The sequence below is a fragment of the Schistocerca gregaria genome, chromosome 2 (assembly GCF_023897955.1).
Source record: "Schistocerca gregaria isolate iqSchGreg1 chromosome 2, iqSchGreg1.2, whole genome shotgun sequence".
NCBI classification, from domain to species: Eukaryota; Metazoa; Arthropoda; class Insecta; order Orthoptera; family Acrididae; genus Schistocerca; species Schistocerca gregaria.
Genome location: NC_064921.1, coordinates 166,213,299 through 166,231,068, shown reverse-complemented (window position 1 = coordinate 166,231,068; position 17,770 = coordinate 166,213,299).

Sequence of the window (17,770 nt, the reverse complement as noted above, 5' to 3'; positions counted from 1 at the left end):
CCACATTGCTGCTCGCGTTGGTCGAGACCCAATGACTGTTAGCAGAATATGGAATCGGTTCAGGAGGGTAATACGGAACGCCGTGCTGGATTCCAATGGCCTCGTATCATTAGCAGTCGAGATGGCAGGCATGTTATCCGCATGGCTGTAACGGATCCTGCAGCCACGTCTCGATCCCTGAGTCAATAGATGGGGACGTTTGCAAGACAACAACCATCTGCACGAACAGTTCGACGACGTTTGCAGCAGCATGTACTATCAGCTCGGAGACCATGGCTGCAGTTACCCTCGACGCTGCATCACAGACAGGAGCGCCTGCTATGGTGTACTCAACGACGAACCTGGGTGTACGAATGGCTAAACGTCATTTTTTCGGATGAATCCAGGTTCTGTTTATAGCATCGTGATGGTCGCATCCGTGTTTGGCGACGTCGTGGTGAACGCACTTCGGAAGCTTGTATTCGTCTTCGCCATACTGAAGTGATGGTATGGGGTGCCATTGGTTACACGTCTCGGTCACCTCTTGTTCGCATTGGCAGCACTTTCAACAGTGGGCGTTACATTTCAGATGTGTTACGACCTGTGGCTCTACCCTTCGTTCGATCCCTGCGAAACCCTACATTTCAGAAGGATAATGCAAGACCGCATGTTGCAGGTCCTGTATGGCCTTTCTGGATACAGAAAACGTTCGACTGCTGCCCTGGCCAGCACATTCTCCAGATTTGTCACCAATTTAAAATGTCTGGCCAATGGTGGCCGAGCAACTGGCTTGTCACAATACGCCAGTCACTACTCCTGATGAACTGTGGTATCGTGTTGAAGCTGCGTGGGCAGCTGTACCTGTACACGCCATCCAAGCTCTGTTTGACGCAATGCCCAGGCGTATCTAGGCCGTTATTACGGCCAGAGGTGGTTGTTGTGGGTGCTGATTTCTCAGGATCTATGCACCCCCAAGTAGCGTGAAAATGTAACCACATGTCAGTTCAGTATAATATATTTGTCCAATGAATGCACGTTTATCATCTGCATTTCTTCTTGGTGTAGCAATTTCAGTGGGCAGTAGTGTGTGTGTCAATCTGTCCTCCCATTCCCATCTGGTTGTTACACAGAAGTAGACAATACAGGGAGTGCTGCATGTGGTTACCACGTATCCTGACACATCCTTCAGCCCTTTCTCGCAGTGAATCACGCACTCTTTCGGACACACGTGGCTCTATTCGGATTGCACCGCATACATTGGGTACACGCTCCTGTAACATCTCCAGAGTGTCGATGGGTTGGGCATACACCATCGATTTTACATGTCCCAAATCTGGTCCGACGTTCGATAAGCTCGTATTTTCATCACTGAACAACAGTGCGGACCTTCCGGAAGTCAAGGAACACAGCGTCAATCTCCACACTTTTGCCTATAGCGTTCTACGTCCCATGAACGAAAGGGTTGACATGCGTTTCAGAACATCTCTGTCTTGGATCCTGCCGTTAGAATTGCATAATTCCGGCAAAATATCAGCGATGAGCTAACGAAATGTATGGAAAGCTTATGGACAAGGATACAGTCAGTATCCAGAAAAAATCTGGTCAGATTTTCCTATGACAGTGAATGGATGTTCTCGGAACTGTGGCGATACTTTCTTTACCGAAAGCCACACCCACGCTGAATCACACGTTGCACACACTCGACCGTTACTGGCGGAAACCGAAGCCAGGAATTCGGCGGTACAAGGACGTGCGACCTCGCGGAGGGAGCTTTGCCGCCAGCCTGTACCGTTAGGAGGGCTCTTTCGAAAGCCGGGCAGACTGCATTGCGAGGGCGCAACACCTCGTGGAGATTTCGTTCCACTAGTGCATCGTGCTGGGGCTGCCGGGGAAGTGGACACGACTAAGAGCCTACAGAATTCCAGACCAGCTGTGTGGCTGGACTGAAGAGTTTTTAGCAAAGAGAACACAGCAAATTGTTCTCAATGGAGAGACGTCTGGCGTGCCACATATAAATGACCTAATGGATGGTGTCGGAATTTCCATGCGGCTTTTCGCGGATGATGCTGTAGTATACAGAGAAGTTGCAGCATTAGAAAATTGGAGCGAAATGCAGGAAGATCTGCAGCGGATAGGCACTGGTTGCAGGGAGTGGCAACCGACCCTTAACATAGACAAATGTAATGTATTGCGAATACATAGAAAGAAGGATCCTTTATTGTATGATTATATGATAGCGGAACAAACACTGGTAGCAGTTACTTCTGGAAAATATCTGGGAGTATGCGTACGGAACGATCTGAAGTAGAATGATCATATAAAATTAATTGTTGGTAAGGCGGGTGCCAGGTTGACATTCATTGGGAGAGTCCTTAGAAAATGTAGTCCATCAACAAAGAAAAAAATGGTTCAAATGGCTCTGAGCACTATGGGACTCAACTGCTGTGGTCATCAGTCCCCTAGAACTTAGAACTACGTAAACCTAACTAACCTAAGGACATCACACACATCCTTGCCCGAGGCAGGATTCGAACCTGCGACCGTAGCAGTCGCACGGTTCAGGACTGCGCTCCTAGAACCGCGAGACCACCGCGGACGGCTCAACAAAACACTCGTTCGACCTATACTTGAGTATTGCTCATCCGTGTGGGATCCGTACCAGGCCGAGTTGACAGAGGAGATAGCGAAGATCCAAAGAAGAGCGGGTTATTTGGTAAGCGTGATAGCGTTACTGAGATCAAGTGGCAGACTCTGCAAGAGAGGCGCTCTGCATCGCGGTGGAGCTTGCTGTCCAGGTTTCGAGAGGGTGCGTTTCTGGATGAGGTATCGAATATATCGCTTCCCCCTACTTATACCTCAGATTCGAGTGCGCACGGAGGCTTTCCGGCAGTCGTTCTCCCCGCGAACCATACGCGACTGGAACAGGAATGGGAGGTAATGACAGTGGCACGTAAAGTGCCCTCCACCACATACCGTTGGATGGCTTGCAGAGTATAAATGTAGATATAGATGTAGAATCTGGGCCGCAGACCTACCGAATGCAAGTCCAGTGAGCTAACCACTTCGTCGTCTCTTTATTACTCTACAACTGTAGCGCATTTTACTCCTCCTTACAAATCTGTCATATAAAATTCAACTTCATAATTTTCTTCAGTACAAAATACCGAACACTGGTTATATACAGCCGAAAAGCACCAGTCCGATATTTAACAATGTCTATGGAGATGTAGAGCACATAGGGGGTATTAAACGATTAAACTTTCATTCATTCTCAACTAATGTCGACCATAAAAATCGGCATAAAGAGTGACCATACACTCGTATTCTCCGAATGTCTTCTTGAGACCTTTGTTGTTGTTGTTGTTGTCTTCAGTCCTGAGACTGGTTTGATGCAGCTCTCCATGCTACTCTATCCTGTGCAAGCTGCTTCATCTCCCAGTACCTACTGCAACCTACATCCTTCTGAATCTGCTTAGTGTACTAATCTCTCGGTCTCCCTCTACGATTTTTACCCTCCACGCTGCCCTCCAATGCTAAATTTGTGATCCCTTGATGCCTCAAAACATGTCCTACCAACCGATCCCTTCTTCTAGTCAAGTTGTGCCACAAACTTCTCTTCTCCCCAATCCTATTCAATACCTCCTCATTAGTTACTATCCATCTATCCACCTTATCTTCAGTATTCTTCTGTAGCACCACATTTCGAAAGCTTCTATTCTCTTCTTGTCCAAACTAGTTATCGTCCATGTTTCACTTCCATACATGGCTACACTCCAAACAAATACTTTCAGAAACGACTTCCTGATGCATAAATCTATATTCGATGTTAACAAATTTCTCTTCTTCAGAAACGCTTTCCTTGCCATTGCCAGTCTACATTTTATATCCTCTCTACTTCGACCATCATCAGTTATTTTACTTCCTAAATAGCAAAACTCCTTTACTACTTTAAGTGTCTCATTTCCTAATCTAATTCCCTCAGCATCACCCGATTTAATTTGACTACATTCCATTATCCTCGTTTTGCTTTTGTTAATGTTCATCTTATATCCTTCTTTCAAGACACTGTCCATTCCGTTCAACTGCTCTTCCAAGTCCTTTGCCGTCTCTGACAGAATTACAATGTCATCGGCGAACCTCAAAGTTTTTTCTTCGTCTCCATGAATTTCAATACCTACTCCAAATTTTTCTTTTGTTTCCTTTACTGCTTGCTCAATATACAGATTGAATAACATCGGGGAGAGGCTACAACCCTGTCTCACTCCTTTCCCAACCACTGCTTCCCTTTCATGCCCCTCGACTCTTATGACTGCCATCTGGTTTCTGTACAAATTATAAATAGCCTTTCGCTCCCTGTATTTTACCCCTGCCACCTTTAGAATTTGAAAAAGAGTATTCCAGTCAACATTGTCAAAAGCTTTCTCTAAGTCTACAAATGCTAGAAACGTAGGTTTGCCTTTTCTTAATCTTTCTTCTAAGATAAGTCGTAAGGTCAGTATTGCCTCACGTGTTCCAACATTTCGACGGAATCCAAACTGATCCTCCCCGAGGTCTGCATCTACCAGTTTTTCCATTCGTCTGTAAAGAATTCGCGTTAGTATTTTGCAGCCGTGGCTTATTAAACTGATAGTTCGGTAATTTTCACATCTGTCAGCACCTGCTTTCTTTGGGATTGGAATTATTATATTCTTCTTGAAGTCTGAGGGTATTTCGCCTGTCTCATACATCTTGCTCACCAGCTGGTAGAGTTTTGTCAGGACTGGTTGTCCCAAGGCCGTCAGTAGTTCTAATGGAATGTTGTCTACTCCGGGGGCCTTGTTTCGACTCAGGTCTTTCAGTGCTCTGTCAAACTCTTCACGCAGTATCGTATCTCCCATTTCGTCTTCATCTACATCCTCTTCCATTTCCATAATATTGTCGTCAAGTACATCGCCCTTGTATAAACCTTCTATGTACTCCTTCCACCTTTCTGCCTTCCCTTCTTTGCTTAGAACTGGGCTGCCATCTGAGCTCTTGATATTCATACACGTGGTTCTCTTCTCTCCAAAGGTCTCTTTAATTTTCCTGTAGGCAGTATCTATCTTACCCCTAGTGAGATAAGCTTCTACATCCTTACATTTGTCCTCTAGCCATCCCTGTTTAGCCATTTTGCACTTCCTGTCGATCTCATTTTTGAGACGTTTGTATTCCTTTTTGCCTGCTTCATTTACTGCATTTTTATATTTTCTCCTTTCATCAATTAAATTCAATATTTCTTCTGTTACCCAAGGATTTCTAGCAGCCCTCTTCTTTGTACCTACTTTATCCTCTGCTGCCTTCACTACTACATCCCTCAGAGCTACCCATTCTTCTTCTACTGTATTTCTTTCCCCTATTCCTGTCAATTGTTCCCTTATGCTCTCCCTGAAACTCTGTACAACCTCTGGTTCTTTCAGTTTATCCAGGTCCCATCTCCTTAATTTCCCACATTTTTGCAGTTTCTTCAGTTTTAATCTACAGGTCATAACCAATAGATTGTGGTCAGAGTCCACATCTGCCCCTGGAAATGTCTTACAGCTTAAAACCTGGTTCCTAAATCTCTGTCTTACCATTATATAATCTATCTGATACCTTTTAGTATCTCCAGGGTTCTTCCACGTATACAACCTTCTTTCATGATTCTTAAACCAAGTGTTAGCTATGATTAAGTTGTGCTCTGTGCAAAATTCTACTAGGCGGCTTCCTCTTTCATTTCTTAGCCCCAATCCATATTCACCTACTATGTTTCCTTCTCTCCCTTTTCCTACACTCGAATTCCAGTCACCCAATACTATTAAATTTTCGTCACCCTTCACTATCTGAATAATTTCTTTTATTTCATCGTACATTTCTTCAATTTCTTCATCATATGCAGAGCTAGTTGGCATATAAACTTGTACTACTGTAGTAGGTGTGGGCTTCGTATCTATCTTGGCCACAATAATGCGTTCACTATGCTGTTTGTAGTAGCTTATCCGCACTCCTATTTTTTTAATTCATTATTAAACCTACTCCTGCATTACCCCTATTTGATTTTGAGTTTATAACCCTGTAGCCACCTGACCAGAAGTCTTGTTCCTCCTGCCACCGAACTTCACTAATTCCCACTATATCTAACTTTAACCTATCCATTTCCCTTTTTAAATTTTCTAACCTACCTGCCCGATTAAGGGATCTGACATTCCACGCTCCGATCCGTAGAACGCCAGTTTTCTTTCTCCTGATAACGACATCCTCCTGAGTAGTCCCCGCCCGGAGATCCGAATGGAGGACTATTTTACCTCGGGAATATTTTACTCAAGAGGACGCCATCATCATTTAATCATACAGTAAAGCTGCATGCCCTCGGGAAAGACTGCGGCCGTAGTTTCCCCTTGCTTTGAGCCGTTCGCAGTACCAGCACAGCAAGGCCGTTTTGGTTATTGTTACAAGGCCAGATCAGTCAATCATCCAGACTGTTGCCCCTGCAGCTACTGAAATGGCTGCTGCCCCTCTTCAGGAACCACACGTTTGTCTGGCCTCTCAACAGATACCCCTCCGTTGTGGTTGCACCTACGGTACGGCCATCTGTATCGCTGAGGCACGCAAGCCTCCCCACCAACGGCAAGGTCCATGGTTCGTGGGGGGGTTGAGACCTTTATATTTTACAAAATATTGCCCTTCGGCTTACACTATAATATACAGATAGGCTACTGATACGGCATAACTGTCTGAATATTTCTTTGTTTCCTCTCACATACATACATACATACATACATACACCGGCCGGACGAGGTGGCCGAGCAGGTCCTAGGCGCTTAGTCTGGTACAGCGCGACTGCTACGGCCGCAGGTTCGAATTCTGCCTCGGGCATGGATGTGTGTGATGTCCTTAGGTTAGTTAGGTTTAAGTAGTTCTAAGTGCTAGGGGACTGATGACCTCGGAAGTTAAGTCCCATAGTGCTCAGAGCCATTTGAACCATTTTTTTGAACGTACACACTCACGCACACACATACACACACAGAGACAGACACTATACGCACAAGATGCAACATACATAGTTACAGATAAATAGATACAGTATAATTATTCTAAATTCAAATGAAACACAGCGTGTTTGTCTTAAAGTGAGAGAACTATAGATCTCGCATCGATGCACCGTACGAAAAAACGTTTTAGGTGTAAAGTTAATATCAGTACATCAGATATCTCTCTGTGCTAGAACTGTCTACCTTCTAACCTCCTAATCTAATCGGGGTCAGCTTTGTATTTTCTAGTGGGAACACTCTATTTGGAATACATATTCGAATTCTACGCTAAAAATACGTAGGTTGACTCAAGCCATCGTTTTTCATTTGTAGTAAATAGCGCTCGAGCAGAGAAACATAGAGTCTGCCTGTTTTTGCAATTAAGAACCGATGAAACTGATTCCACGTTTCATCTAGGAAGTAAATGTGAACCTTTGTGTTCTAACGGTTGATATTGATGTCCCAACGTAACTTGAGTGTTGCAAAAGCGATTGTACAATACAAATATTATGGCTATACACTGCTTTTTTTCTACATCTACATGTATACTCCGCTAGCCACCAAGCGGTGTGTGGCGGAGGGCACAATTCTCTCCGAAGTCGTATTTCCCCCCCCCCCCCCCCCCCCCTCTGTTCCACTCGCGGATCGCGTGAGGGAAAAACGACTGTCTGAACGCCTCAGTGCGAGCTCTTATTCCATTATCTTTGAATGATTCTCATTATGCGATTTGAAAGTTGGTGGTAATAATATATGCTCTACATCCTCGGTGAAGATTGGATTTCGGAATTTAGTGAGCAGCCCCTTCCGTTTAGCGCGCCGTCTATCTGCAAGTGTGTCCCACTTCAAACTTTCTATGAGATTTGTAACGCTCTCGCGGTGGCTAAATGTACCAGTCACGAATCTTGCCACTCTTCTTTGGACCTTCTCAATTTCTTGAATCAGACCCAACTGGTAAGGGTCCCATACAGACGAACAATACTCTAAGACTGGACGAACTAACGTATTGTAAGCTATTTCCTTTGTTGAAGGACTGCATCGCTTCAGGATTCTACCAATAAGCCACAATCCAGAGTTTGCCTTACCCGTTACTTGTGAAATCTGATCATTCCATTTGAGACCATTTCGCATAGTCACACCCAGATACTTGACCGCTTCCAGAGACTGATAATTTATTTTGCACTCATACATGAATGGCGATTTTCGCCTTGTTAGATGCAGTTGGTTACACTTACTAATATTGAGAGATAACTGCCAGTCATTACACCACGCATTTATTTTTTGCAAATCCTCATTGATTTGTTCACAACTTTCGTGTGATACTGCTTTCCTGTAGACTACAGCATCATCGGCAAACTGTCTAAGGCCGCCGTCAATATCATTAACCAGATCGTTTATGTAAATCGTAAAAAGCAGAGGACCTATTACGCTGTTCTGGGGCACACCTGAAGTTACTCCTGTTTCTGTTGAAGTTACCCCTTTCAGGACGACATGCTGCTCCCTGTCTGTTACAAAACTTTCTATCCAACAGCATATGTCATTGGATAGACCGTAAGCGCGAACTTTTTGTAGCAAGCGACAGTGCGGAACTGAGTCGAACGCCTTTTGGCAAAGTAGGTACTTCTATTCCTTGCGGGATTGGTTGTGGGGAGTTCCCAGACCATCGCCATGCTACATTTCGGTGGCCGCCTTCGTACCCCGCCATCAGGGCGACTGATTTCGGTGTGTGTTTCCATCCAGCCAACGTAATTCTCATTCTCTAAGTGGATACCGGCGGAATACAAATTATGAGTACAAACCACAACGATTATAATAAGGTAAAAAATCCCCGAAGCTATAGTGACAGGCGCACCTGCCTTGAATACTCACCGAAATCAAGCAACCTCATGGCGAGAGACAAGGGGACTCACCAAAATCAAGCACCCCACACGTGAGGGGCAAGAGAACTCACTGAAATCAAACGTTCCGGTGGGAACAGAAAACTATTACATTCACATCGGTGTTCCTGGATCATGCCAAACGTAGTTTCTAACCAGACATTGAAACGCTAACCGTATCGTAGAGTACAATTAAATTTCGACCCTTAAGTTAATATCGAACATTAATATCAACCGTAAGAACAAAGAAGCCTACATTTACATCGAAAATGAAATTCAGAATAAACTGCGTCGGTTCTTAATTGCAAAAACAGGAACACTTAATATTTGTCGATCACAGCACCGCACACCGCGAATGAAAAACCATAGTTTGAGTAATCGTACGTAGTTTTTGACGTAGAATGCAAATATGCAATAAAAATGGGGTTCCCATTTGAAAGTACAAAATTCATTTCCTTTACGCACAAGCAGTGGTTACGAGGTGGCCAGTTGTAACACAGACAGATGTCCTCTATACTAGTATTAACTTTTTTCTGGTACGATGCGTCGTTTTTGACATATTTAGTTGTCTCCGGTCAAAAGAAACTCCCTGAGTATAACATTCACTGTGATTAGTTGGTATTTTAAGTGGATATGTGCGATAACGGTGAATCTGTGCATCATGGAGGAATTTGTGTCCGTGACTGAAACACGTGATATTTCACTTCGTGAAGGTTCTTGGCTGGAGGAATGTATGAAAGTATACGTCTTCCCATCGCATTACAGACCTCTTCTGTGTGTGACAAATCAGAGAACTGGGCATTCCAGTTGGTTGGTTGGGTGATTCGGGGAAGGGGACCAAACAACGAGGTCATTGGTCCTATCGGATTAGGGAAGGATGGGGAAGGAAGTCAGCCGTGACCTTTCAAGGGAGCCATCCCGGCATTTTCGTGAAGAGATTTGGGGAAATCACGGGAAGCCTAAATCAGGATTGCTGAATGCGGTTTGAATCGTTGCGAGTCTAGTGTGCTAACCACTGCGTCACCTCCCTCGGAATCCCAGTCAGGGATCCGTACACAACATGATCAAAAGTATCCGGATACACCTATGTAATGCGTAATACATCACTAGATGTCACGAGAGGCAGACCAAATGGACCAAATGGCTCTGAGCACTATGGGACTTAACATCTGTGGTCATCAGTCCCCTAGAACTTACAACTACTTGAACCTAACTAACCTAAGGACATCACACACATCCATGCCCGAGGCAGGATTCGAACCTGCGACCGTAGCAGTCGCGCGGTTCCGGACTGCGCGCCTAGAACCGCGAGACCACAGCGGAGAGGCAGACCCGCCAGTACAAAATATGGCGGGGAGTATAGCGTTTTCAGTGGAAAAGCAGTAATAGTGAAATGTGTCGGTCAGGAGAAGTCAGTCACTTCGAATGTAAACTAGACAGTGGATGTCACCTTACTAACAGATCCGATATGGACACTTCAACCCTCCTGTGGTTGATCAAGTCGATTTTCGGTCATGTGACCGTGGAGACGAAACGCTAAACCAAGACCAGCTAGAATTCATATGCTGAGCGACTGCGATCGTCGAGTATGCCGATGAGTGATTGTAAAAAAAATTATGAGGAATCACAGAAATGAATCACCTGTCAGTGCCAAAGTGCTACCAGCAGTCAATCTGGCACATTACCTTGGCGTTGTGAGTTAAAAAGAATGGAAAAGAATGTTCGAGTATCTCATCATAATGTCAATGATGTGTCAATGCTGCCACTGGGCGGTGGGTGACTGGAAAACGATTGACTTCGAGTGGTGAATCACGCTATACCACTTGGCAGTCGTATATAAGGGTTTCAGTTTGGCGATTTACCAATCGTCTGCAAGTGTTCGTGCTAACCGCTACAGTCTTCCAGTGTTCTACCATCTAACATGCAATCGCGTAATCTGCGGAGCTTCCGACGTTACCTACTACATCACGTATACGTATCGTAAGCAGTAACGCTCGTATAACATATTGGAAGGCATACATGCTGTGCTGGTAGGGCGATTGGTGTAGCTGCAAGTGAACACACATCTTACGCCGCGACTTCAGTGTAGACACTTTTGTTGCTCCAAGACTCTTGAAACCGTCTATATTGCGACCGCCATTTTCAGTCCTATAACACTCCCTTGGAATACTCCTGAAATCACCTTTATGTCTGTCCATTAAGAGCCACGTGTTGAGTTCTATCTTTAAGGAAGTCTAGAATCCATAGCAAATCTCTTCTGATACTAGGTGGATCGTAAGTTTTCGCTTAATTGCAATCCGAAACTGTGTCAAATCCCTTCCTGAAGTCAAAGAGCATGCATTGAACCTGAGCCCCTATGCTGGCTGCACTGTGGCTCTATTAGAGAAACAGAGCCAGATGAGTTTCGCTAGTTCTCTGTTTCTGAAATCCGTGTTCATTTCTATAGAGCAGATTTTAGTTCTGCGCGAACGTCGTACTGCGTGAGTAGGAAACATGTCCCATAATTCTGTAATAGATTGGCATCAGTGATATAGGCCTATACTTGTGTGTATCTGTCCTACGACCATTCTTGAAAACGGGAATCGCCTGGGCCTTTCTTCCCTTCACTAGATAGCCTCCAGCAACCTACAGTAAACTGCTGCTAGAAGCGGAGAAAGATTTTCTTCGTAATCTCTGTAGGATCATACAATGTGTTATCTGGCTAGATGCCTTTCCATTACTAATCGATTATAGTTGATTTTCTATTCCGCAATCACTTATCTCAATATCTGTCATTTCGGCGTTCGTTCTGTGATTGAAAGGACCTATGAAGCGGTAGAATTTTGGAAGACCGAGTTCAGTATTTTTGACTTCTCTATGCCATCATCCGTTTCGGTGCTAATACGGTCACTGAGTCAGTGAACACATGACTTCGAACAGCTTACTGAAAACGTATTTTCAAAGTCACTGAAAGTTTCCTGGCTTGCTCTCATTACGCTCATTGTCGCTTCATTCAGCTTCTGTTTGTCATCTAGGTTTTGGCTTCTCTTGAATTCTTGAATCTATGATGAAACTTTGTTTGTTTACGGAGCAGTTATCGAGGTATATTGAATTATGTATATATATGCTCCAGATAGCCCTCCTCAACACTGAATATTTGATGTTGACTATTCAGATACTCAGCAATTTGTATCCTGTCATTCTCACTAAGCAAAAATATTTTCACAACTTTCTTAGTAGTCCTTGTAACACCATAGTAACTTAGGCTCTCACACTCCTATGATCACTGACTCCCTCCTCTACATTAACTGATTCGAGAAGTTCAGATCTGTTTCTTGTTAGGACGTCTTAGATAGTACCCTCACGAGATGGTCCTACTCGAAGTAATTTTCTGACACGACATTCAGAATAATTTCACACTAATACCTGTATCAGCCACTAGTCGAGTTCAAATCTTCCGATATTAGAACAGCGTGATCAGGAAACTTATCCACGTAATTCTTCAAGTTTTCTCTGACGCGCTGTACGACTACGGCTCCTGACGCAAGAGCTCTACAAAAGCAATTGATCGCCACGTTTCGACGTTTGACCAACCTTTCATGATTAACTACACCCACGTTCGGAATCCCTGATAACCACGCTAGATATTATCGAATTCCTTCCTACAAAAAATACGCTGCCGTCGTTGGCGTCTAACCTATGCTTACGATATATATTCAAATATGAGTTTAGTGGTTCATTGCTATTCATTTCCGATTCCAAACAATTTCGCTCCTAATACTATTTGGACATTATTATCTTTAATAACTAATACTAATGCTAGTGTCTTAGCATGGCTGCTAATATAGTTTAGTAATACCATATTAACCATGTCTATTTCCGATCTACGGGGACGAGCACTCTCTGAGCGTAATGTGACTGAATTATCTCCGATAGAGCTGGCAGTTAATCTCTGATCCCAAAGAGGGTTCCTGAAACCTAATGGAAGAAAATGTGCACTCCACATGCGTTCCGAAACCCTAGTAGCAGATTCCTGCGTGTAGAGCACGCCTGACACATTAAGGGGAACCTAAACCCCTCCGCCCAATAGCATAGATTGATAAATTTGCATCCGATACTGTAGCAGAATCGTCTGAGCCTCTGCTTTAGACCTTCGACTCTGCTCCTAACCAGAGGACCGCAGTCTACTCTGGGTACGATGCTACAAATAATACACTTAGTGTGCAATCTGCGTGTGATGCTAGCTGCCTTCACCAGATAAGCCACCTGCGGATAGTAACTGAAGATGACTTCAGAACCCAAGCACCAGTCACCATTCGTGTGGACATGTAGCACGTTTTGCAGCTGGTTCCACCGAGTACACTCGATAGCCACTGGAATAGCCTCCTCCACATCTCGGACGAATCCTTCAGGCAAACATACCGAATGCATACTGGCATTTGTACCCAACGTGTCTCCTATTTCCCTGAAGGGACTCCTACCTATGGTTTGAGCTCTTACGTATTAGCTTACCTGCCCTCTAGTGTTGGCTGGACTGGGCAGGAAAATTGGCCCTGAAGTCGAGATGTAAGCAAAATATAAACGAGACGAATAAGACAACACTAAAAATCTGCTCTACAAAATTCTCATTACACGCTAAGATCGGAAAACACACAAGCTCTTAAACTAAAAGTAAGTGACACTGCTGAAAACAGAGGTATCAACTGCTACTGTTCACTAGAAACTCATCTTACACAAAAGCCAATACACGGAATAAATACACAAGCTTTAAATGTTTATAAACAGGTGTAATTACACGAACTGCTCATAATGCGGCTGCTTTCCGCTCCTCTTGCCATGTTGGCTGGGCCTACTCGTTTTCCTATTTGCTATAGAACTGACACACTTTAACAGTACTCTAAGATGACTGGTAGATGATTTTATAAACAATCTGTTCCGTAACTTCATTTTTCCGATATCCCATCATTGAACCGAAGTCTACCACCTATGACTGAACCAACGAGAGAATTCCATTTCGCATTCCCGTAATCTATTACAGCAATTTATCTGCATCTGTTGACTGATTCCAATTATCACACATTGGACACTGAAACTTCAGGATACGACGATTCTACATCTTGTGCAGAACAGTTCTGTATCCGCATCAGTTGACCGATTCAAATTGGGAACCACTGACATTTCTACTTTTTGTGAAGAGCAAGTTGTCACTCTCTGCACCTCTTTTAAATCTTATTACGTTGAATATTTATGCAGGTATTTCTTCCCTGCACTGATGTATCAGGCAACAGTAAGAACCACCTGTCACTCCTGGTTCATCACTAATGATTAAGAGGCTGTTCTAGTTGCTGTACCACAGAAATCATATATGCTTTTGTGGCAGAGGCGAACAACCCATCACAGTGGCATCATGCCAATTCAGTTACAGTTCTCTGTTGCGATCCCCTGAAGCACTGCATTTTGCTAATGTGGACACAGAATAATAAAGGTATTCCACACTTGCGAAGGCTGATCAAGACTTTGTGTCTTTTTATAGCAATATTATCCACTGGACCTCGCTTCCTACCTACGCAATTGCGCTTTATTCGTTATTATCATCCCGGTTAATATTGCAGCACTGAAGTCAGATCGATCAACAGTTGCTTAATAATTCAACTACCCACACCAAAATAGTTTCTTATTGATTCAACGGTCAGTTTGTGCTGATGGACTTATAGCCTAATTGTTCAATAGATATTAAAAAATAATGGATCACACATTATTATTTTCAACCATAATTTAAACCTAACTTCCTATTGTGATCACTAGGGAGACTTTAAGTTTGAAAACTTGTCATCAGTCACGTCAGCCGATTTTTATATTTCCTCATATGTGCTCTATGTCGCAAGGTGAAGCATAATTTGGAATTTATTTTAGAAAGATCACTATTTTCGGAAAGATATGGCGAAAATTATTTTTTCGATTTCACCAACAATACTGCAGCCCGTCTCTACATAACAAACGATTTTTCACAAATTACATTCTAGAGTACACAAAATTTTTGCAGCTTGTCTTTTTTTGTTTTTCGGGCTGTTTTTCACTATTCGTAGCTATACAAGGAAAGTAGGTTAATCCAGTATTTTGTGAATTTAATAAAAGTCTTTTAAGACGAAACGCATTTTGCTCTATTTTAAGACATCTCCAGTGGTCACAGTAACAATTTCGCTTTCCTTACAATTCTGTTTGCTAGGAACATGAACCCTTCTCATGCTTTAACCTGCTCTAGTAACAGTATTACATTATTATCATTACTAATAGCTTTTTGTTGTTCACTTCATTTATGGTCCACTGCACCTCGCCATTTCCTGTGTTTTGTTTTGATATTGCGGCATGCGAATGTCTTTCGTCTTGGTTTGGTGCTAACTGGAGCATCTAATATTATTCTGTGTGTCTGTATTTCTCGACTGATGTGTGTGTGTGTGTGTGTGTGTGTGTGTGTGTGTGTGTGTGTGTGTGCAAGTGAAACTAACATCCTAACTTCTGTGTGTGTAAATTATAACTTCACTATGATACAAGGGGGTGGTGGGTGATCTATGGTGGGTATGCAGCCTACTTTACGTGATATTAGTTTTGTAGTACCTACAGGGATTCTTATTTTTCTGTTATGTGTTTCATTAGTTCAAATAACGTTTGGTTGCTTGTTTTTTTACTTCTATTATTTGTTTATTTTCCATGATTACCTTTTGGATTTGAAAATTCTTTTGTGTGAATACGAGATGTTTCTTGTTGCTGAATCTGATTTTTTCCACTTTTTTTATGCTGTAGTAGCGTGGTGATTTTCTTGTCAGACTTGTTATGCAAAAGTATAAGGAATATTTCTGAAATATGTCAGTGTCATACTCCTTCTTTAAACGTTTCTGTACAGAGTTATTGCTCTGGTAACCTAGTTTTATTCCTCGTGTCTTAAATATCTTACCAATTCTGTGTGTCAGTTTGTTTCAGTATGAGAGTTTGACCCACATCGTGTGTCGAGTTTCGGTGCTGTGTCCTTGCTGTGTAGTGTTGGTGTTTTTGGTGTGTGTGTTTATGGTGGGTGTTGGGGAGAGAGATGGCGAGGAGGAGGATGAGAAATAAAGAAAAGGAGAAGGAGGTGGGCAGAGGGATCAGAAGAATGACACAGACAGACAGAGGGCGATGAGAAGACGGACACAGAGGAGGAGAATGAGGAGATGAAATGAGAGGCAGGAGAGACGTGTGCAATATATGTAACATATGAATGAGAAATATTAGATGGGAAAACAGAGAGGGGAGGTAGGAAAACAAGAAAATAAAATAAAATAAAGATGAGAACTCTTTTGAGAGGACTGATATCATCATGACCTGTTAGATAATGAATGAATTAACTGGCTACAAAATTTCGTAATTTCAGAAGATTCTAACCATCGCGTCTAGATATAGTGTTTTCTTTTATGAGGGCATGCTGTCGATGATTACTTCCAGTTGATTCAGATTATTTCTCGAAATTTTACTCCTATTTCCAAATCATTGAGCGAGAAATGACAATACTACCTTAATACCTATTGTTGCAGGATATGCTGTTGGACACAAACCAGTGTTCTCGTGGAAAAATCAGTTGCAATCCTTTTTTTTTTTTTGACAAGTACTTTAAAGGTGTCACTTTACTGAAAGAACTGAAGAATTACATTTAAAATTATGCTGGTACCAGATATAAAGCATAGCCGAGAACACGCGGTTGGAATGATCGTTAATGCAACAGACAGCTGCAGCGTACTTACTAAAGTAGAGGAAAATAGTTTTACTCGAAGGCGTTTTGCAGTTGTGTCAGACATTTTGTGTGTAAGGTCACACAAGAAATAAGATAAATAATTAGGGCCACTGAATAATAAAAGAACACGCCTAGAAATGGCGTGGACATTGCAAAACAGGATATGAATTTGAAATGCGTGAGGTGTAATGTTGGCTTCCATGCAAGTGAGTTTTCTAATAATACTTTAATAATTTTGTGGCCAATTTCTCCTAAATAACGAAACAAATATTTTATTTTATATGCTAGGTTCTGTTTATTTTTTCTTGTATTCTAAAAAACTCTTCGAAGGGCCGCACTTCTAAGAACGCATAAACGGCGCTCTTTTGAGACTGCTGCTGCTAAATGTAACACCAAAAATAGAAGCGATCATGTAAAAAGTTTTTGGATCCCAAAGATGTAGGAAAAGACTAATCTATCAGGAACAATAAAGTTGGTCCCATTCGTATGGGACCAAGTTAATTGTTCCTTTATGGTTCCTAATAAATCTGCACTATGTAACACTTTTCCTGGGCATAAATTGGATTTTTTTAATAGACATATTTCTATTAAATAGGAATTTAAACGAAGTTTTTCCACTTCCATTCGCATTCACATTAATCTTTGCAGTGTTCGGATAATTTACTTCATTAGCAATGTGATCCGTGATTTTAGTAGCAGCATTATCCCGTTTCAAACTAATATCCATGTCCAATCTGAAAGTTCAAGAACCTTCTCTGTGTACTTTCGCGCTCTCTAACAGAACCCACAGTGAAATGCGCTGGCCTTCGTTTCTATTTAGTCTATCAAACTTACCTGTTGTGGGCCCGAAACTGTAGAATAATTCGCAACAATGTTTTTAGCTATGTTTCACTTCATTGGAATACACTTCTTGAAGATTCTTCCAGAGAAACTCAATTTGGTATCTCCTTTCCCTAAGATTAGTTTTATTTGATCTTTTCCCTTTCAGTCGCTCTGTATGCATACTCCCATATGTTTGATGGAAGCCGATCTTCCCTGTGATTTCTCGGCAATCATATATGCAAGCGATAACAGGTGTTTCTGTCTTTTTTATCAATAATACATCGCGTCATCTGCCGCTCCCAGTACCAATACATTCACACCTCGAAGTT